Source organism: Trichosurus vulpecula, chromosome 4, assembly GCF_011100635.1.
Source record: "Trichosurus vulpecula isolate mTriVul1 chromosome 4, mTriVul1.pri, whole genome shotgun sequence".
In the NCBI taxonomy this organism is placed as follows: Eukaryota; Metazoa; Chordata; class Mammalia; order Diprotodontia; family Phalangeridae; genus Trichosurus; species Trichosurus vulpecula.
Window position 1 is genome coordinate 268472144 of NC_050576.1, and position 23439 is coordinate 268495582.

The window sequence follows — 23439 nt, forward strand, 5'->3', positions numbered from 1 at the left end:
GTGCCTACTATGCCCTAAGTACTGTGCTAGGTGCTGGGGATACAATTACAAAGAATGAAACAATCCCTGCTCATAAAATGCTTACGTTCAAATAAGGAAATACCAAGTATATACTGAACAAATATGCAAATAATACATATAATAAATATGCCTTTATGAGGTAGTTAAATACAAGGTAGTTAGGGAAGGAGAGCATGAGAAATCGAGGAGGCTAAAAAGGCTTCGGAATAGAGAAGGTAGTGCTTGAGCTGTGTCCTGAAAGAAAAGAGGAATTCTGTGAACCAGAGGCGAGAAGGGAGTGAATTCCAGTCATGGAGGACAACTAATATGTAGGATAGTGACAGAGGATGGAGTGCCATTTGTGAAGAACAGAGAGAATTACATTTTGACTGCAATGCAAAGTATTAGAGAAGTAATAATGTACAATATGCCTGAAAACACAGCTTGGGGCCAAGTCGTGGATGGCTTTAAAAGCTAAACAAAAGCGTGCGTGCGTGTGTGTGTGTGTGTGTGTGTGTGTGTTTTATACATTTATATATATGTTATATGTGTGCGTATACATACACATACACACACATATATTTCATCCTAGAAACAACAAGGAGCCACCAGAGTTTATTGACTAGGGAGTGACATGGTCAAAATTTGTGCTTAAAGAAAATCAATTTGTCAGCTACACAGAGGAGAAGACTGGAGTGAGGAGTGGCTAGAGGTAGGAAGACCAACTAGAAGGACCATTGCAGTAATCTGAGTAAGGGATAAGGAGGACCTCAATTAAAGTGGTGACTGTATGAATGTAGAGAAGAGATTGGCTGCATGAGATGTTGTGGAAGTAGAAACAAGATTTGGCAAATGATTGGCTATGTGGAATGAAGGAAAATGAAGAGACAAGGCTGACACCAAGTTTACAGACCCGAGGGACAGGAAGAATGGAAGTACTTCCAACAGAAACAGGAAAATTTGGAAGATTTATTTTGTTGGGAAAAGATAGTAAATTCTGTTTTGGATGTATCAAATTTGAGATATCTCTGGGATATGCAGTTTGAAATGTCCAAAAGGCAATCAGTGCTATGGACAGAAGCTCTGATTTAAAGACTGGGGCTGGATTTATAGACTTCACATGTATAATTGATATCATATTTCTTGCCTTCCAATGGGTAAGGTAAGGGCTGGAGGAAGGAGAGAATTTGGAATTTAAAATTTCAAAAAAAGAATGTTAAAAATAAATTTAAATTTTAAAAGTTGAGTAATGACATAGAGGAGAGATATAGGATTCCATAAGAATGAGCCCATTCAGGTGTTTTTGTTTGATGCTGAGTGCATTAATGAGATCCACAGCCATTTTCCAAGTGGTCACATAAGAAAAAACAAATTGATGGAGAATGCCTGTTGCCCAAACTATCACGTACTATAGAATAGGCAGTACACTGAATTGAGAGAGAGAGAGAGAGAGAGAGAGAGAGAGAGAGAGAGAGAGAGAGAGAGAGAGTGAGTAAATGTGTGTGTGTCCCAGAGTTGTTTCTCTAACTGGCGGAGAGATCAGGCATTTGTTGTCTGAAGTTGTTTCTGAACCCTTTTGATCTCCTTGTTGTGGTGACTGCTTTATATCAGTTAAACATCTACAAGAAATGGGGACAATCAAGGTCAATATTTTTGTCTTTATCCTTTTGCCATTTTTGAAGTCAAAAGCTTCTTTGATTGGGTCAAACAACAATATTGTAATTGCATGAAGTGACCTTTTTTCATCTTTAACCTTCTGATTTGATGTAGATTTTGACTTTTGCTCTAAGAATAATAATAAATAGGATGAAGGTTTCATAGTACTTTAAAATATTGTCTCATTTAACCTCACGATAACTGTGGGAGATAGATGCCATTATCTCCTATTGTACAGATGAGGACTGTCTACAATCCTGCCCGTGTTTCCTCTATCCTGAAAAAAAACCTCACTTGATGCCTTCCATACCTGCTATCTCTCATCCCATTTCTCTTCCCCGCTTTGTAGCTAAACTCCTTGTAAAGGCCTTCTACAGGCAGTGCCTCCAGTTTTTCTCCCCTCAGGCTTTTCCTAACCCCTTATAATCTGGCTTTCTACCTTATCATTCCACCAAAATAGCTCTCTCCAGTTAGTAATGATCTCTTAAATTGCCAAACCCAATGGCTTTTTCTCAGTCTTCATTCTCCTTGACTTCTCTATAGCCTTTGATTCTGATGTTTGCTTTCTCTTTTATATTCTCTTCTCTCTAGGTTTGGGACAGATACCACTCTCCTGGTTTCCCTCCTACCTCTGTGACTGCTCCTCTTTCTCCTTTGCTGGATCCTCCCCCAGCTCATTCCCCCTAACTGAAGGTGTCCCAAAAGGTTCTGTCATGAGTCCTTTTCTCTTCTCCCTATATACTTTTTCCCTTGGTGATTTCATCATCTTCCATGGATTAATTACTCTCTCTGCTGAAGACTCTCAAATCTACCTCTCTTGCCTCAGTCTGTCTACTGACCTCCAATCTCATATATCCAAATGCCTTTTAGACATCTTGAACTGTATGTCCATTAGGCATTTTAAACTCAGTATGTTCAAAATGGAAATTGTTATTACTCCCTCCTCCCAACCTCCTGCTCCTTCCTACCTTCCCATTTACTTTTGAGGGCAACACCATCCTCCTAATCCCTCAAGCTCAAATCCTAGGAGTCACCTTGGATTCTTCACTATTTCTGACTCTCCATCACTAGGCTGTTGTCAAAACCTGTCAGTTTCATCTTTGCAATATCTCTTGAATTATACCCTCTTCTCTCCTCTGACACCAGCAACACTTTGGTGAAGGTCCTTATGCCTGGACTATTGCAATAGCCTGATGGCAGGTCTACATGCCTCAAGTTTCTCCTCACTCAAGTCTATCTTCTATTTATCCACTGAAGTGATTTTCCCAAAATACGATTCTAAACATGTTACCCCCTCTCCTCAATAAACTCTATTGCCTCCAGGAGCAAATACAAAATGGTCAGTATGAATGTTAGTAGTCTTTTGCTTTAAGGGCATCTTCTTAGTGGTATGAGCAAAGGAAAAACAAGCTTAGAAGAGATTCTGGGAGAAGTCAGCCAAAAAAACTCTTAAATACTTTTCTCCTTGTATCTGTGTAGAGTCACAGTTGTTAAGGATGGTAGGGACAGGAACAGTTAAGGCAGGCTGTTTGACTGAGACATTGAGCACTGAGGAGAGAGCAGTTCAGGTCTCTGTAACATGGGAAAGGGATAGTTAGCTGGGGGAGAGGTAACTTAAGAGAACTATGACAGCTGATTTCACATAGCTTTTAGAATCATAGATTTAAAACTGGAAGGGACCTCTGTTTTAACAATCTGGCTAGCAGCTTCTGTGGGGCTGCCGGTACGCTGGGAAAGTACAGGTTCTTTTTATCTGCTTAAACAAGGAAAGCATGGTGAAGGGGTTGACCAGCTTACTTTAATCCAGCATTCAGTTAGTTCAGGGGAGCATACAGACAAGCATCAACAGACAGACCAAATACGGATTCATTCACTTACTTCAGGGGAAAAATCCAGCACCCTGAAGTTCAGAACATTCATTTAGTTCAGGGGAAAAAGCTAGCACCCTGAACTTCAGAACAAATACAAACAAATTATGAATATCAACAGACAGACTCAATACAATTCATAGTTACCAACATCTAGGTTCAGCCCGAGAGCTTGGGCTGGCCCAGAGTCACACTCGCCACCCCTGCCATTCCAACTGAAAAGAGGAAAAGGAATCTTCAAGCTGTCTTCTCCCCTCTTATAGAGTTTTTGACATCATCAAGCGCTGCCTGAATGACCAGGGCCAGTTGGTTCTTGAGTTGGCCCCTCCCCTCAGCCAGCCCCATGAATCATCACACAGGAAGTTCTCTGCTCCCAGGCATGGGTCTCTGGGCTTCCTGCCCCGGAAGAGGAGCAGCAGGCCCAGCACCCAGCAAGGCTCAATGAGATAAACTGAGTCACTCAAAGAAAACAAAGGCCACTCTGGCCACAACCTCAGAGGCCATATTGGAAATCCTCTTATTTTACAGTTCAGGAAGCTGTGACTCTGAGAGGTTTTGTGACTTGCCCATGGTCATATAGCTGGTATATAGATTATAGCTGGTAGTTGTCAGCATTAAGGTCTGAACTCTGGTCTTTTGGCCTCCAAGTCCAGCACTTTAACCCCATTATATCTTGCTGGTCTTTATTTGAAGGATTGTTTTGAGGAAGGATTAGAGTTGAATATAAAGAGCAAAAAATTTAAATTGCTAGAAATTACTGTTTTCAACTCAATAAAAACTTCTTTTTACTGATGACCAAAAGTGAAGGGGATTGGCCTCAGGCAGCTCTGTGTATATGTGTGGTGTGTTGAGTGCCTAATCACTAGTGGTGTCAAGGCTTGGGTGACTTGTTAAGGATGTATACAAGACTCTTATTTTGGGTAGGGATTGTGTAGGGTGATTGAGCCCTGAGATCTCAAAGGAAAATGGTTAGGGCAACATGAATAAAGATGCAAAGTAGGAATATTGTGGGAGCAGAATCAACTGGACTCTATTTGCCTTGCTCCTCTTACTCTAGTATATTTTAAGCTACATAGGATGAATAAAAACCATATTAGTGGTAAATAGGAAAAAGATGAGCCAGAGAGAAGTTCCTTTGGGCTGCTCACCATGGCCAGTGCTAAGCTGTTTTTCAGAGGGCATGTTTCAGATCTATATAATCTTTAGTCAAGAAAGGAAAATATCCATGTACTATCAAAGTGGTGTTACTTGCTAGAAACTTGCAAGGGTCAGACATTGAAATTTATGAACTGGTAAGATCTCTTTGAACTATAAAATTTTTGAACTTATAATTGTGTGTTCACATAAAGTTTTCAGTTAGTAATATCCTAATTATGTAATTCAATATTATCGTCAAAAAGTTATATTTAATATTTCTTTACTCTTTTACTTTTTGTATGCCTGCCATCTCTTCCTGTGTTTATATAACTAAGTGACAGGGAGGCCTTATAAATATTACCAATTTCATAATAGGGTTCCTTGATTTTGAAAAGAATAAATCACATAAAGGACCTCAAGAGATCAACTTTTGTTCAACCTCAATCCAAAAACTAAGATTGGTAGTTGTATACTTATAATTCAGCACTTACTGGACGTAGAGAAATATAAGATCACAGATGCAGGAAATATTAATTGGTGTCATTATTCTCCCCTCTGACAGATTATATTCTTCTCTCCTCCTTAGTGGACAATTTTTGTAACTTGCTATGGCCAAAAATATTAATCATCTGGTTGCCAATCTTTTGGTGATAACCTAGAACTTAGGCTAGTCCTTGGACAAGACAAGTAGTCTCTTCTGGGAGTCATTTGAGCTTGGTAGGACAAGACAGAGCTTGTGCTCTGCTGGCATTGCCTTTGAGAACCTAGTGGAAATTGAGGCAGATTAATAAACTGAAGAATTTGAGCCCAGTGGAAAAGGGAAAAAATGAGCATAACTAAGCTGTTCATAGTTGATATCAGAGATGAACATGCCAGTCATTTTGGCATGGAAGCAATGCGCACTATCTCAGAGGGGCAGAATCCAAAAAATTTCTTTAAGGCAAGAAAGCTAGACAGTTATTTCAGGCTCATAAAGTGCCGGGTTTAGCAGCAGTTTTTCATAGTTTCTTTAAGTTTCATTCAGTAATTCAGGATACCTTTGCTTTCAAGATGCATCAAGGTTTCCTGCTTTGACTTTGCTTCTGAACCAATGACTATCCTGGTATGAAAAATAACAGGCTTCATGAGTAAGTTTGATCTATAGATTTTAATGCTCTGCTGTTGATATTCAAGTAATTTTTTAAAAAAATTGCCAGGTTTTAGGTATATCTTTGATTGTATTTTTAATATAACTAAGCATTTTATTCACAGTTCACTAGAGTGAGTCTAAATGGAAACAGCTAAAATTGGGGGCCCAAGGTATTATACTGCCTATTCTTAGGAGACCATTGTGTTCATATTATCACAGATAGGAGTTTTATCATTGTTGGAAAGCGTTTACAGATTCTTGTGAAATATAGCTAATATTTCCCCTCAGTATCTTTTTGGTATTCTTGTGAAGTATTTTAAATGGATCTATTCTGAACTCGATTGCTTAAGTCTGACATAGTCTCAAGTTTCCACTGAATGGTAACAAAGACTGTAGAGTGTTGTTGGTACTGCAGTGAGAGGCATGCTTCCTTAGAACAGGTAAGAGAGATCATTTTGTTTCATCTGACTGGCTAAGTTTTTGATATGGTGTATTAGACATTCTTTAATAAACAGCAGCTTTAAATTGGTGAATAGGCAGTAGCATACTGAATTCAAGACATTCCTGAATGTTGCAGTCAGGGAAACTACTGTGTATTGGTTGTTGGGGGAGGGGAGGGGGGTAGATTTAGCTTTAGTTTGTTACTCTCATACTTGATAAATTAATAAAAATGCAAAAATAATCCTAGAAATATTTCTTATCCCAAATATATGACAGACAATTGGGTAATGAAATAATTTTTTGAGAAGTATTTCATGTGATTACTGGTTGGGAAAGCAGTCCAAATTGTTATATCATACAGTTTTTACTTTCATTTCTTTCCAATAGTTAATAAAATGAACTTTGCCCCTAACAGGGGGCACGTTTCTGCTTAAACTTTTTAATTGCAAAAAATAAAATGTGTTTTGGTGGTCACTGGAAATAAATTTGATACTTTAAAAGTATTTCAGCTTTTATAGATGTTTCATTACCATTTTCTAGTACAATTTTCTTAAAAGTATTTGTGCTTTGAAAATGTCAGCTGTATTCTAATGAAGCTCAGGCATTGTTTGCTCATAAAGGGGCTGGTGCATTCCACAGCTTTATGGTTTATTATGAGGCACAGTGTGAGAGTGTGGGTGGCACCATTTGGTGTCTGCCTCTTGGGCCAGTGACTGCCATTATGTTAGTTTTGGATTGGCAAAGAAAATATAGCAAACAAGGTCCTGTGTAGATCTGGATCCTGTGAACAAAAATATTAACACTGAATATTTTTAAAGACATGATCTCTGAATGTGTGACAACTTAATTGAATTGACCATTTGAAGAATACTTTTAAAGTCCATTTCTTTAGGGGCAAATAGTATTCTGTCAGCCACATCACTTGTTCTTGAATATAATATATGGCTTGTTGGCCAACTGAACTTTTTAGGTGAATATTTATCGAGAAATCAGTACTTCTTTAATCAGTATAGTAAAATTTTAACTATATAGTACATTTTTTAAAAAGTAGCTGTTTTAAGGAATGTAGTCACTGAGGTAAGGGGAGAAAAGCCCTTCTTTCAGTTAGAAAAGTCCTGATGGGGAAAAAGCAACAGATGTTTCTTCTGTTACAATTGGGGCTGTTTCATTCAAAACTCACAGCATCCCATGTGGAGAATGAGGGTGGATAATAAATCTGACTTAATGAGTTTCTACTTAAGGTTAACAGAACCACTTAAAAATTATTTCAGTTATTAAAATTTTAAATTTTGTTAGACAAACCTTAATCAACTTAGCTTACACATGGATTTTTCTTTCTAGAATAATAATTACTTTAATAAAAATCATAGCTTTTTGGTTGAATTTTACTTAACTAAAATTAAGGATGAAGTGAGGCATAGTGAGATCTTTTGAACCAACATATTTTAGTTTTAGTAGAGATGATTTGCTGTATAGCTTGCCTCTGGAAAGGGAGTCACTGAGATAGTTGGATGCTAATATGATGGAGAGAATTGGGAGATATAGGATCAAAAGGAAGGAAGATCTTAGAGGCAACTCATGTTGAAAGCAACTAAAATAAGAATATTATTAGGATTAGTGATTAAAGAAAATGTTAAAATTCCATTATAGTAAAATAAAGAGAATATTATGCTATTACAAAACATCCTAAATTTTTAATTTTTATAGGTTTGTTGTTGAAGCAATGTTATGATAGTAATATACTAAATATTTAATATTTACTATATTATTGATTATTAAGCATCATACTTCAAAGTTAGTAGCATTTTACTTAGCAGTAGAAAACCTAGAAATTTCCTATATCATGATTCATGATTTGTGTTCAACAGTTATTCATGTGCTTTATATACTGCAAAGTTTGTATGGATTTTAATATGCTCAGATCAAAGATTGATGGGGTAGGGGCAGAAAAAGTCAAGGGCTCCATTTCCAGGACATAGTTTTCCAACTTGGAGTATTTGAGAATTTATGGTTCAGTATTTGTGTTCAACTTTTATTCATGTGCTTTATATACTGCAAAGTTCATGTGGATTTTTAATATGCTCAGATCAAAGATTGATGGGGAAGGGGCAGAAAAAGTCAAGGGCTCCATTTCCAGGAGATAGTTTTTCAACTTACAGTATTTGAGAATTTTTAGTCATTTCTTTGCTTTGATCACTGTTTTAACTAAAATTCAGGTGTATGATATTTCTAAGTTTTAACTTAAAGTAACATTATGATGACTTCTTGGGGAAAATATGACAACAATAACACGGGACATTTAGCTTAATGTATCCTAAAATATATTGCTATATTTTCAACAACTATGATTATAACAAATTTTGTCAAAAGAATATACTCTTTAGAGTAGAACAGAAGACTTTAAAAAATAGGGTAAGTAAAGCTTTTCCTTTTTTTTTTTTTTTTTTGGCTGAGAGATATTTTTCATTGTCAAAATTAAAACTCAGAATGTTAGATCTGTACCAGGGACCTTAGAAATGTTCTAATTCAACTTCAAAATTTTATATTATGGTTCTCATAACTGAAGATTCTTTGGTAGATTTTGTTGCACTTTCAATTTTTTTTCTTAATTTTAGCACTTTGGTGGTCCTAAATGATGCACAATTATTTCATTTCCAAAAGTGTTAACTTAAAATAATTTGTATTATGCCCCCAACATGATCTAGCACAGTTACAATTTTGAAACATATTTCCAGCCCCTTCTTTTGACTTAGCCCCAGTAATTTACACTTTTGCCATTTTGCGTGTATTTCTGTCATTTATGGTCATAAGTATGGGCATTATAATAGTGGGAAACACTTCCAGCAATAATAACAAAAATATCTGAGATTATTTAATGTTCAGTTTAGCAATCAAATTATTATGGCAGTTGCTAAAATAATTCTTCACTCTTTAGAAGAGGATTTTTATAACGATTATATCTCAAACAGTGTTTTTGTAAATTTTATTCCTCCCCAAAAAACACAATTTCATTGCCATGGCTATTCCTATCACTGAGGTGGGATAGCAGCCTCTTCACACAATAGATGGTTTTGATGAATTGCCCTGGCCAAAAAACATTCACCACCTGGTGGCTAACCCTCTTGGGATGAGGCTTGTGGCAATACAGAGCCATACAGACAAATATTGTTAGTTCTCAATGCACTGGAACATCACATTGTGATCTGGTTTTTACATTTACTTATGTGTTCGTGCTGTCTTTCCTTATAGACTGGAAGCTCCTTGAAAGGGACTGTTTCTTTTTTTTTTTTTCCTTTCTAGCACCTAGTACATTTTATATACTCAATACATGTCGATTGATTGATTGAGCATTTTTATTAAATTCAAAAAACATTAAGTATCTGCTTTGTGCAAGAAGACCCTGTGCTTGGTGTCAGGGATAGAGATAAAAAAGATACAGTTTCTGCCCTCAGGGAACGTACAAAAATAGTCCTGTCTTATATTCCTCACATTTAGATAGAGTATCATTGTATCTCTAAATTAGTATCTCCCCATTCCAGTCTATGTTCCATTGGACTGTCAAAATGAAGTCTCCCTAAAGCTCAGGTCTGACCATAACATCTCCCTGTTATTCAGTAAACTCCACTGACTCCCTGTTACCTCCATGATCAAATAGAAAATCTTCTTTTGGGCTATTAAAGCCGTTAATAATCTGTTCTCTGCCTACCTTTTCAGTCTTCTTGCACCTTACTCCCCTGCATGTATTCTGTGATCCATTGACACTGGTCATCTTGCTGTTTCCTCTCACATGAACATTTTCACTGACTGTCCCCATGCCTAAAACTAACTTTTTCCCCATCTCTGTCTCCTGACTTTCCAGACTTCCTTCAAGTTTCAGCTAAAGTCCTATCTTCCTTGAGAAACCTTTCCTGTTTCTCCTTAATACCAGTACCTTCCCTTTTATATTATCTCCAATTTACTGCGTGTGTATATATATATATATATATATATATATAAAATATGTTATAGATACATATCTATACACATCTGTCTGCTTATCATCTAATCTTGCTTGTATGTAATTGTTTGCATGAAGTCTCCTCCTTTAAACTTTGAACTTTTGGGGAACAAGGACTGGTTTTTACCTTTTTTTTAATGTCCTCAGCACTTAGCAAAGTCCTGGCATGTTTGTTGTTGTTTTTCATTTGTGTCGAGCTTTTTGTGACTCCATTTGGGGTTTTCTTGGCAGAGATATTGGAATGGTTGGCCATTTCCTTAAGTGACTTGACCACCAGGGTCACCCAGCTAGTAAGTATCTGAAGCCAGATTTTAAACTCAGGAAGATTGGTTTTCCTGACTCCAGGCCCAGCGCTTTATCCACTGCACCACATAACTGACCCTTCCTGGCACATAGTAGGCCCTTAATAAATGTTAGTTGACTTGACTTACACTATCTTAAGCAAGATGGTTTTTCAAGTGCTTTCAGATCCAGAAATAATTAAGCCTACTGGGAACTTCCCAAGTTCAGCTGACTTTTATCTTTTTTTCATCAACATGTACTGAGAGAATGAATGAAGTCTAGTGGGTTAGATATTGACCCTCAAGCATTAGAAGTCCTGGCTTGTGAAAACACTTGGACCTGCACATCTTCCTAGGGAACAATTGCTCATTGTTTGTTTCCCCATTCAGAATATCCTGGGAAATACAGATCTAGAAAGGTGCCTTCTCTTATGTAACTGTATAGAGTTAACAAGAAGTGTTATTGGTGCCAGGTAGTATCAACTCCATTGTCTTCAGGGTAGATTACTTCTTGGCATTGTAATTTGTAGTTCATAATGAGCTTTTCCATAGAAGTAATGTTATATAAATGTTGGTTAGGTTTAATTGGATAAGTATGAATTATACTTCACTTCAAGTGCTATAAAATAGATTTGTGAGCTAACTTAGGGAACCAAAAGTTATTCATGATAATATAGTTTAACAGTAGATTTTAAAGAGTGGTACAGTAGAAGGAGTCCTTGACTTGTACTCCAAGGGCTTAGCTTCAGATTCTGGTTCTACCACTTAACTGTGTGAGCCTAAACAAGTTTTTTAATCTCTTTGGGCCTTGATTTCTTCTGTTTGTTAATGAAATGGATTATATGATTTCTAGGGTCCCTTCCAGCTCTAAGTTTATGATCCTCTAAACTGATTGGTAAATTGAGGTATGCATATACTAAATATTGTTCTTGACACTTCCATCCATTTGTGATAGGAAGCTTTCTCTTGGTTATTTTCCTGATGGTAAAATGAACTATGTTTATGAAACTTTAAGATATTTGAATGAATTCTGTTTTGGCACTAAGGGTTTTTTTGGTCAGTATTAAGGTATGACTGAGATTTTATACCATTCACATTCTTAGTTGCAATTCATATGGAATTGTAATGGTTTATGGTGATGGCTTTGTTATTAGTTCCAGGACAAAAAGGCCATTCTGTAGCTTTAATTCCTCTCTGGAATTCTTCATCTCCCTTATCTTGAGTGTTTTAACGTTTAAATTCACTTTAGAAATTCCTTTTCTCTTTTCATCTACACCATTCATCAGCTTGAGTATTTTTATATAAGTATTTGAAAAATATAATACCTATGTATAAACTAGTTCCTTCCTATCTGTAACATAGTTAAAGGCAAGAGGAACTGTGGTATTTTTATGTGAGTGATTTCTAAAGCTAAGTACCCTGTGTCTGTTGATAATACTAAATTCTGATATCTCTAGTTGCACCCACCTCCCTTGATCTACTCTTACCATGCAGACTGTAGGTAGGAGATAACATATTCTGTTTTCTGCTTAGCAGCCTTTTTTCTGTGCCTAGGCAATTGCATGTGTTCCATTTGGCAAACATGCCTCTTGCTGTTGTTTATTAATTGCTCACAATATGCTAGGCATGAAACAGAATATTCAGGGCTATAGAGCATGGGTTTATTATGAGAGGCTCAAAGAAAAATAAGAACATATACAGTTCTAGCACTTTTCTAAATAAAATCTCCAAAGTAGAGTGAAGTTCAGCAGTGTGTAACTGGACTGTTCTGTGAATGAACACCCTTTTATTCTCCTAATTTGAATAGGGTTCCTAAAGGAGGTGTGAATATTTGGACAAAGGTGATCAGGAGGAGGCAATAGCTTAGACTCAGGATTCCAAGTGTCAGATTATTTTAGTATAAAGAAAATTCATTCAGTAATTATGAATGTATGAGATACATTGTACTGAAGTGAGAAAGCTTGAATGAAGACAGATGGAAATGGGAATGAGAAAGAAGAGAAATGAAATATTTTTTGTAAGAAAGTAAAGAAATTTTAAAATGGCATAAAGTCAGACTTGATCTGATGATGACGTTAAAAGCAAAGCTAATAATTAGTATTTAGGGCAGAATGTCAAAGGAGTAAATGCGGTTGACAGATTTTGGCAAGACCACTTTGGACAGATGGAAGGGGATGAGAACCTGGAAATGAGAAGACCTAAATTAAAAAGATTATAATAATCCATGTATGATCTTGAGGAGCCGGAGAGGACTTTAGAAATCCTTCCAGTTCCTCCAAACTCAGACTAGAGAAGCAAAGGGATTTGTCCGAGGTTGCAGAGTGCTTTAGTGTGAAATCTTAAGTCTGTAGACAAAGAAATTGTCTATAATTATCTTGGTTTATAAGAAGAATAAGACATTTTAGGAAATACAATGATTTTACGTGAGTACAAACTAGAAAACATCATAAGCAAACATGAACATTTCCACATATAAAAAAGTCCAGAAAGTGGGGGTTATATATGAAATTGTGAATCATTACATATTGCTTATTTTTAAAATATATATTAAATTTAATGCGATAGTACCCATTATTGTCTAGTTATCTGTATCTCCTTCTGAATTTTCTTCTATTCTCTTCCATATATTTTTAAACGATTCATTGACATGTTTTTGGAAATGCTTTTTAATCATGTTTGGAAAATCGGGTGCAAAGGATTTCAGATTAAAAAATATTCTGGGTATTTGCCATTCTTAGGTCTAGTTGTTGTACAATGTTAATTTTGGCATCTTGCTAAAAATGAAACCTTTGAAGCAGAAGCTACAAAGGGCATCCTGAAGAAATAAATATTCTAACCAAAACCATAGGAACAGATGATATAGTCCATGGAAGTGTAACGTAGGGAAAATAGCATAAGATCCATTGACCAGGATAGGAGTTTTATCACTCCAAAATCAATCTGTGCTGATCCCAGGTGTACTTGAAGGCAATAGATGATCAGGATTGTGCTTCCATACCTGTCTTATACAGAAACCTGTCTTACTATCCTCTTGACCCCTTTTTTTTACACTCTGGAATTCTCACAGACTTGAATTCCATAAAGGAGCTCACCAGGGACTTCCTAAGCCTTAAACCATAAGCAGAGACTTCAGAGGCTATCCTTTACTTAGGATCCTTCCCATTGCTCTTGGGGCTGTTACAACTTTTGAAAGAGCTAAAAATAAGCCTTTTCATAAGCAAGATATCTAAGATAAATCTTCCTCCCCAAATCTAGGCTATGCTCTCCAGAATAAGCTTGCATTAGAATGTACTTGTTCTTGTAACAGATCAGGCTAGATAAGAGCCTGAGAATTAATTCGGTTGAACATTTAAAGAAAAAAAACAGCTGGAGAGAGCTGAGTGATTGTATATAATTAGATGAAATTTGTAGGGTAGGAATAAGTAGCTTGTAAAAATTGAATAAATTTTTGATTGTTTACTTTTTAGAATGGAAGAAATCTTAATATGTTGAAATAAAAAGAAGGGGTCAAAACTTCCCCCCCCCAGGAATAATTTTTTTTTATTTTTAAAATTTATTTAATATATTTAGTTTTCAGCATTGATTTTCACAAAAGTTTGAATTACAAATTTTTTCCCCATTTCTACCCTCCCCCCACTCCAAGATGGCATATATTCTGGTTGCCCCGTTCCCTAGTCAGCCCTCCCATCTGTCATCCCAATCCCCTCCCATCCCCCTTTCCCTTCTTCTCTTGTAGGGCAGGATAAATTTCTATGCCCCATTGTCTGTGTATCTTATTTCCTGGTTGCATGCAAAAACTTTTTTGTTGTTGTTGTTGTTTTTGAACATCTGTTTTTAAATTTTTGAGTTCCAAATTCTCTCCCCTCTTTCCTCCCCACCCATCCTCCCTAAGAAGGCAAGCAATTCAATATAGGCCACATGCGTATCATTATGTAAAACCCTTCCACAATACTCATATTGTGAAAGATTAACTATGTTTTGCTCCTTCCTAACCTATTCCCCTTTATTGAATTTTCTCCCTTGACTTTGTCCCTTTTCGAAAGTGTTTGTTTTTGATTACCTCCTCCTCCCGCCTGCCCTCCCTTCTATCGTCCCCCCTTTTTTATCTTCTTCCTCCTTCTTTCCTGTGGGGTAAGATACCCAATGGAGTGTGTATGGTATTCCCTCCAGGTCAAATCTGATGAGAGCAAGATTCACTCATTCCCCCTCGCCTGACTTTGTTGACTTCTTCAGACTGTATGTTTAGGTCTTCTTTGTCACCATAGAAAGATTCCAAAGTCTGAGACTGAAGCTGAGTGTGTTCTCGCTGCCTGGCCATGTTCCCAGCCAACTTACTTGACCCTTAAGTTTCTCGTTGGGGTATGACTGCTTGTAGAGCAAAGAGTACTTTGTTCCAAGCTTGAGGGGATGAGCCGTTGATTTCAGAGCTATTTCTATATGGCCAGCTCTGCCACCCTAGCACTCCTCCTTCCTCAAGAACCACCAACCGGGACCTGACACAAATCTTTATCAGGCTCTGCACTCCTCCTCTGATCTGCCACTTAATTCCTCCCACCACGTGGGCCTGGGGCCGGAAGTAACTGCCGCTGTAGTTCTGTAGCTGCACCTCCCCCACTGCCCCTGGGGTGGTGGCTGAACCCGAACTCTGTCCCCCGCAGCTTTTCCCACTAACCTTCTCTGTTGTCTTTGGTGTTTGTGGGTTGAGAAGTCTGGTAACTGCCACAGCTCACGGATTCAGGGTGCTAGGGCCTGTTCTGCCCGGCTCCTGGTCTGGCTGGTCCTGCTGCCTCCCACGCTGAGCTCTGCTCCCCTCCACTCTGTGCACAATAGACCTCATCCAGTGGCCATCCAGGCTGTTCTGGGCTGGATCCCTGCTTCCCTCTGCTATTTTGTGGGTTCTGCAGTTCTAGAATTTGTTCAGAGCTATTTTTTATTGTTTTTTTGGAGGGATGTGGTGGGGAGCTGCCGCAAGTCCCTGCTTTCCAGCCACCATCTTGGCTCCACCCCCTGGGGTCAAAACTTTTGAAAAGTTGTTTTGCTTCTTTGCTCTCTCAGGAAATGAATGGCTGGTTACCTAGTTAGTGTTGAAGAACAGAGTTTGGTTTTCGGGACTATAGTTTATGCTGCCAGAATGATAGGTTCCTGACAAGGGCTGGAGTCCATTTAATGAGAACTGGGAAAAGCATGTTTGACAGAAGACTCATTGATCTTATCAAAAGACCTTTAACTAAAACTTTGGGAGGGAGGCAGGAAAAATTATTAAGAAAAAACTTAGATAGTATCAGAGGGCAACAGGTATGACAGAAAAAGTAGTAGTAAAGGAGATAGCTGGTTTAATTCGCAGGAGAAAATAACATGAAAGAGAATTGAGACTGATGCTTAGAGGGCCGTATATTTAATACATTTATTGTTGTTAACTTGTTTTGGTCTTGTCTAACTCTTTATGATACCATTTGGGGTTTTTTTGAGGAGGGGAGAGATATTGGAGTGATTTGCCATTTCCTTCTCCAGCTCATTTTATAGATGAAGAAACTGAGGCAAACAGGGTTAAGTGACTTGCCCAATGACTTCCTAGCCCATAGCTAGGAAGTGTCTGAGGTCATATTTGAACTCAAGAAGATGAGTCTTCCTGACTCCAGGCCCAGCTCTTCATCTATTGCGCCACCTAGCTGCCCTGTATTAATATGTAGTGTGGAGATGTGTGTGTGTGTCTATAAAATTAATGAGGAACAATGAAAGAATGTACTTTGGTCAGAAGGAACATATATAACATAGAGATGGATATATAAACTGACTATCAAGAAGACCTGTGTGGAAATCTCCTAACCTGAGGGTGGAAGCCTAGTTGTGACTCTTTAGGTGAGAATAGAGAGAAACCGAAGGGACATTTTTGTGGATGTGACCTGTATTGCTCCCTTGACTTTAACATTTACATGGAGGGTATTGACGATACTTTTCTAATGCAAAACTTGTACAAAAAAAATTTAGTAAAAGGAGACTTCAGTTATCCCCGAAATTGCTGGACATCTCATTCTACTAAAAACAGCTTCTATAATACAGTCTTGACTTTCCTAGCTGACAGTTTTGTTTTACCAAAAAAATAAAAATTAGGAATTCATAAGGGAAAATATACTTTAGACCTAATTTTAAAAACCTTGGGAAATAGTGGCTGTGTCACCTAATGTATGAAGCCATTAAGAGAATTTGGGGCACAGTAAAATGATCTTAGAATTATATATTTGGAGTTGAGAGGGACTTTAATGGATCATACATGGGGTTATAAATTTGGAATGGAAAAAGTCCTTAGAAGTTCAACCCCTTTATTTTACAGAGAAGGAAGTTAAAGCCGTATACATGAAGTTACTTGTCTAAGGTGACACAGGTGGTATTATTTGGCACAGACACGATTTGAATACAGTTCATATAATTTCAAATCTAGCCTAGACTTCAGGAAATTGGGTTTCAGATTTTGCAGAGAAAAGATAAATTTGATCCCAGTGGTGGCAGCTATAGCAGGGGAATGTGTCCCAAAAGAGATGAGAGGTTCCCAAATAAGAGAGAATATAATCACAAAAGAACCCAAAGAGAAAACAGAGGGGAAGGAATCTAATGAATCCTATGTGGCTGCCCAGAACATTCTTTGATGAACTCAGATATGGAAAGAATTTTCACAAAATGACTTTTGTGAAAGGACACATCACATAGGACCGATTTAAACATGGCACAAGCCTATGAGAAGAGACTGTGGAAGGCTAGATCCAGAACACATAGAGGCTTACCAAAAATTCCAAGGACAATTAAAGGGGCTTTAAGAACAAGGCTTTGAAGAAGCAAAGCAAGCAAGGATGGGATAGGCGTATGGTGTGGGGCAGGTGGTATGATGTTAGCAGATGACAGAGAAAGCAAAGCTGCTTAACTCCCATTTTGCTTCTGTCTTCTATATTAAGGATAATGATCTGCAGACTGGAAAGATAGAACAGACATGATTAAGAAGAAGTTGAAGCTCAAGATAGGTGAGGATATAGTAAGAGAGCACCTAGCTGCCTTAAGAGATTCTCCAAGCTCAGGTGAATTACATGCCAGGAAACCGAAAGGACTGGCAGATATGATTGTGGAACCATTATCAGAAATCATTTAGGAATCATGAACACTGGAGGAAGTGCCAAAAGACTGGGGGTGGGTGAATGTTGTATAGATATTCAAAATTTGGGAAAGGATGAATTCTAGAAATTAAACTGCTGACCTTGACATTGATCCCTGGCAAAGTTCCAGAATGGATTATTAAACAGAAGGTTTGTAACCATGTAGAAAAGGAAAATAATGATTTTTAGGAATGAGTCTTGTTGGGGCCAAAGAATCATAGGAGAGGAAACATGTTCCAGACTTCTCATTTTATAAATGAAAAACTGAGGCCCAGAAAGGTGAAGTGATTTGCCCAAGATTGCACATAATAAGTAACTCAGGCCAATTGACTTCATTTTATGTTTTGTTAGAATTAATTGTCTAGTAAATTGAGACTACTATAGAAATCATGTATCTGAGTTCATCATTACATTTGACTAACTTTATCAAGATGTCCTGATCCAAAGTTTAACAAATGTGAGCTAGAGGGGCAGCTAAGTGGCACAGTGGATAGAGCACCAGCCCTGGAGTCAGGAGGAGTTGAGCTCAAATCCAGGCTCAGAGATTCACCTAGCTGCGTGACTCTGGGCAAGTCATTTAACCACAATTGTGAAAGGAAGGAAGAAAGGAACATGAGCTGGATAATAGTTATAGGTAAGTTGGCTTAAATGGTTGAAGAACTATTTAAATAGTCTGTGTTAATGGATCTGAGCCATTTTTGAAAGATATCTCTTATTGGCATGATCTGAAACTGTATGTGACCTTCTCCCATCCAGCATGGATTCATAGATTGTTAGAGCTCACAGGTATCATGTAACACCACCCCATGATTTTATTGATGAGGAAACTAAGTCCCAGGAAGGTTGAATATCTTTGTCTAAGGTCAGATAGCAAATTCTAGAAGAGTTGGGATGGTGACCCAAGTCTCCTCACTTTTTAGTCTCTTTCACTTTCTACTACATATTCCAAGTTGACTCCCTAACAATTTTAGTCTGTGACTTGGATGAAGAAACAGAAAGCATGCCATTCAAATTTGCCAGACACAAAATTGAGAGGAATTACTAATTTGTTAGAAAACAGAATTCAAAGGATCCCAACATATCTTTTAAAAATCACATTGAAATAAATGTGTAGTTTTACTCTTAGGTTCAAAAGATCAGCTACATGGGTATAGGTTGAAATGGATATGGTTTACAGCGATTTGTTTTTTTTTTAAACCTGGCAATTTTAGTTGACTTAAGGTTATGAGTTAGTAATGTGACATGGATACAAAGAGAACTCGTAGTCTTTTTACTGGCACAGAGAACTAACTCCCTGGGAGAAAACTTCCTCTAACAATATGTTGGAGATAGGACTTGAACACAGTTTTTCCTGACTTGGGGCTGGCTCCTTTAATCCCCCACCCCTCCCACCTCCCATCTTAGCCTGCATTAATAAAAGTGTATCATGTGCTGGTGTGACTGCATATAGTATTGTGTTTAGTCATGGGAACCACATTATGAAAGGAAGATTGACAAGTTGTCTCATGGGCTATTTAGGACCACAGGATTGTGGGTGGAAGGCTCTCCCTCTACCACCAGCAGCATGGGAACTGTATTTTTCCATAATCTAGAGTAAGGTGGTCAGAGTGATGAAGGATCCAGAAACCACTGGGATTTGATCCTAGGTCACTCAATGTAAATTAAGCACTCTTCACTGACCGTCCTGCCCCAGCCTCATTGAGGAAGGGAGTGGAAAAAATTAAGATACTAAGTAGGCCTTTTTTCTTAACATCTTACTAAGACTAAAATCACAATATTACAGCGAGGTGGTTTTTAGAAGATAGAGCTCTGGGCCTGGAGTCAAGAAGACCTCAAAAATTTGGCCTCAGACACTTACTAGCTATGTGACCCAGGGCAAATTGCTTAACTTCTGTTTGCCTCTGTTTCCTCATCTGTAAAACAAGGTTAATAATAGGAGTCTTACCTCCCAGAGTTGTCATGAGGATCGAATGAGATAGTATTTGTAAAGCACTTTGCAAATCTTAAAACTACTATGTAAACACTAGCTGTGAGCTGATTCTTTAAAACTCAGCAAGTCATTTCAGTGAATCAAATTGATTATCATTGTGCAGACCAGCATTTCCCAAAATGTTTTCTGTAGTATCCTTGTGTTTCACTCCATGTGAATCAAGTTTGTGAGAAATTTCAATGATACCATGTAGTTATACTTTCCTATTTCAGCAAAACCATTATCTTATCAATGAGGCAACTTTCCCAGTGGCTACAGATAACCTGTCTGTGTTTTTTTGTACTGTGTAATTTTTGTCCATGTTTTCTCACAGGCCTTCCACAGATTAAATTATTTATGTATCAAGAATATTTTTTACACGTAGTAATTTTCCATTTTGAAAGTAAGCATAGTTTCTTCTATTTTGGTCCAAAGTTTCCTTTATCTTAGCAGTATGCTATCCCCACCTCACATTCCTACAAGTCAAACATTTTACAGCCCATCAGTATATTTCAGGGCCCAAAATATGCCATGATCAAATTAATTTCCATTCTTCTGTAAGCAAACCACAATTGTTTGAATGAATCTCTTTTCAGTTGATCAAATTGGTAGTGTTTAGACATAGTTTGAATTTTTCATGCAATAAATTCTAAAATTCAAGTTGTCCATATGATAGAACACAAAAAGGTCTTTTGTATCAGGTGCTCAGAAAATTGAAATACAATTGATGTTAGAGTTTTCGCCAAAAGTTTGAGGCTAGTGAATAGAACAGCTGCCAGTTCTTCAGTGTTGTGGCCATTTTTCTTCAAGTACACAGGCCACTTCAAAGAAAGCTCAGGGAATTACCTAAGAGCAAAAGTCCAAAGATACCAGAAGAATGCCTGGGTGTGGTTTCTGGATATTGCCAAGATCATGCTATTGAAGGGGCTGTTAGCCAGGGCCAGCTTTTTAGGGAAGAGTGCCCAAGTTGGGGTTCAGTTCTATTAATCTGACCAAAATTTTAGGTGATTGAATTTTTAAAGTCTGTTCATAACCATCTTTTGAGTATAATAGAAAGGGCAGTAGTCCAAACAGTAGAGTCCAGGTTACACTGATGATATTGAATGTTTCACTTTGCCCTCTTTGTTTCTGGATGTGTTTACACTTAGGGAAATCCAGTGGAACCTTTTCAGTTGGTTTTACAGCCTCTTTAGTTATTATTGCTAATAAAAAAACCCAAATGCCTGAGATTTCAATGTTTATTTAAAGTTCAGGAGCTATAGTTGGCAATTTTCTAAAAATATGGATTATGTTATGGACTTTTTACTCTTGTCATAGAATCTTACACTCTAGGATTACTATTAATGCTTTGTAGGGACTAAAGTCCAAGTGATTTTGTACCCTGTTATTGGTTATCTTGTTACTTACCATTAAGTTTTTGACTCTTGCCATTTATATAGCAAGGAGGGCCTTAACTCATAAATTGAGTAACAGGAATAAATATTAAAAAAAACCAACACCCCGAAAATGTCATCAAGACTAAGGTTGTGGCTTCTTGTATGGCTAACATTTTGGTGCTTTCATACTCTGTTCAGCAGAACTTATAACATATATCCTATTGGGTTATATAGCTTTCCCTTTCTCCCTGTTATAGAATGGTCTATAGTTAGATCTGTTCATGTATTCTTGAATTACCATACCCAAAGTAGTAGATCCTTTGCTAGATCATCTCGTATCCTAAGTGTATATGTCTCCTCTAATCCTGGGCCTCTTCTTTCTCTAAACTTTCACTGTTGGTTATCTTGCTATCTTATCAGCTTTCATGGGTTCAGTATCTGCATTGAACGTGGAATGTTCAGTTTTCTTGGAATATTTTTTCAGTGCTTCAATCGCAACATGTCCACAAACTTATGTTTTCCCATTTTTCAACCAAACTTCCAATTTTTTTTGTTAAGAGCATTATTTCCTTCCATTTCCCCAAGTTCACAACTTCAAAGTTATAATGGCTTTTCTCACTGCTTCACTACTGTCTCCATTTCATTTACCAAATCTTGTCAACTCTGTCTCTGAAATATCAATCACATGTCACAGAGCCACTATCCTAAATCATGCCCTTATCACCTCTTAATTGGACTGTTGGCTTCTAGTTCCTTCTCTATCCATCTTCCAAATTAATCCACACAGCTAAAAGATTATTTCTAAAACACTAGTCTTACCAAAACTCTCTTGTGGCTGTCCCTGTAGAAAACCTTTAGGCTAGTATTTAAAGCCCACCACAATTTGGATCCCACTTCCCTTTCTAGACATTTCATGTTACTCACATTCACCCAGTCTGCCTTCCAGCCAAATTGGCCAACCAGTTTTATTTGTTTTTGTAAAGAGGCTTAATTTCATTTATTTGATTCCATGATTTTCCTGATGTCTGTTCCCCACCCCCCCTTTATTCTCATAGGTGTATGTCATGCTCATTTCCATCACACCCACCCTTTGGATAAGTATTTTGGGGTTCTTGCAGTTTATTTCAAAGCCCAGAGTAGTATTCTGAGGCTAATTTATTAGTTTGGGAAATTCTGGACTCTGTGGTCCCATTTCCATCAGTCTGTGATCCTTGGCTCCAAGCTTTTCACCAGCAAGTGAGTGAGTAATTGTGTTTACCACACCTACATTCAATCCTGAGGGCTTCACTTCCCTTAATTGGTTGTGGTCCAAGTTCTCTAGGTCCTTGTCATCCCAGCCTTACTTTATCATTCCCAGCCTTACTCTCTTGCTACAGAGAAACTCCTTGAATTCTGCATTCCATCTTATATCCCCATGCCTTTACAAACTGTCTCCCATGCATAGAATGGACCTTTAAGGTTCAGCTTAGATACTGTTACCTACACCACGTTTTTATTGATTTCCCCCCGTTGTTAGTTCTCTTTTCTGCCTTATTATTCACTTTTTTTTATGTGTTGTCCCCCTTAGACTTCCTATCAGAAGAATGTAAATTTCTTGAGGGCAGGGTTTGTTTCTTTTTTTGTATTTGTATACCCAGCATCTAGCACAATATCTTATACATTGTGACTACTTAATAAATTTATTCAGTTGAAGCGGAATCAATCTGGAGGGATATTTTTCTGGCATGCCTTCAAGTTCTGCAGTCGTTTTAAGAAGATAATGCTTAACAGATTTGCCAGGAAGGTTAGCTAATATATTAGCTTACAGAATCAAGCTACAAAAGGTTCTTGATAAACTGGAACAACAGACTGAGTATAACAAGGAAACTTAATTTTAAAAATACAAATTTAATTTAATTGCTAATTCACAAGAAAATCTGAGTAAGGACTAGATGGCAGAAGTAGAATGAGATGATAGAAATACCTAATATAAGACTTTCTTGAAAAAATCATTAGACTGTTAATAGAAGTAATAGACCCTGAACTATTTTGCCTCTGTTTATTCCTTTTGTAGTTCTTATCTCTGGAATATCTCCTCAATTCATTTCAGCAAAAATTCATTAAATGCATGCCTGCCATGCACAGACATGGTGGTAGGTGCTGGAGATGTAAAAACAAAATCAATCCCTGCCTCAAAGAGCTCACATTCTCACTAACTCTTAACAGGGATCCTCTTGGCTCATGCTCCCAGTCCAGAGTAAAAATTCCATTTTGTGTACCTAGAACAGAACAAAGAAAAAGGCCAAGGGTCCAGCACCATGGGGGGGGGGGGGGGAACAACGATATTTTCTCAGGGAGTGAGGATGGGAGGCCCCACTGCCCTTACTTTTATAGTGTGGTTCTCTCATCAGAATTCATTAATGAAGGAATTACCTCACTTCAGAAATGAATGTAGCCAAGGTAT

At 37.6% G+C, this 23439-nt stretch overlaps 1 protein-coding gene across 7 annotated transcripts in view; it reads left to right on the forward strand.

Annotated features, from left to right (window-relative positions):
• Positions 1–23439, forward strand: part of TFDP2 (transcription factor Dp-2) — a 172788-nt gene that overhangs the window by 71379 nt on the left and 77970 nt on the right. For 2 of the 7 annotated variants that reach the window (XM_036754488.1, XM_036754489.1), the window contains exon 1: positions 6210–6230. The exons of 4 other annotated variants lie outside the window; for them this stretch is intronic. The gene's annotated coding sequence lies outside the window, so the exon portion shown is untranslated. Of the gene's footprint in view, positions 1–6182; positions 6231–23439 lie in introns of those variants that run through there. One more of the 7 variants, XM_036754490.1, reaches the window with a different exon arrangement.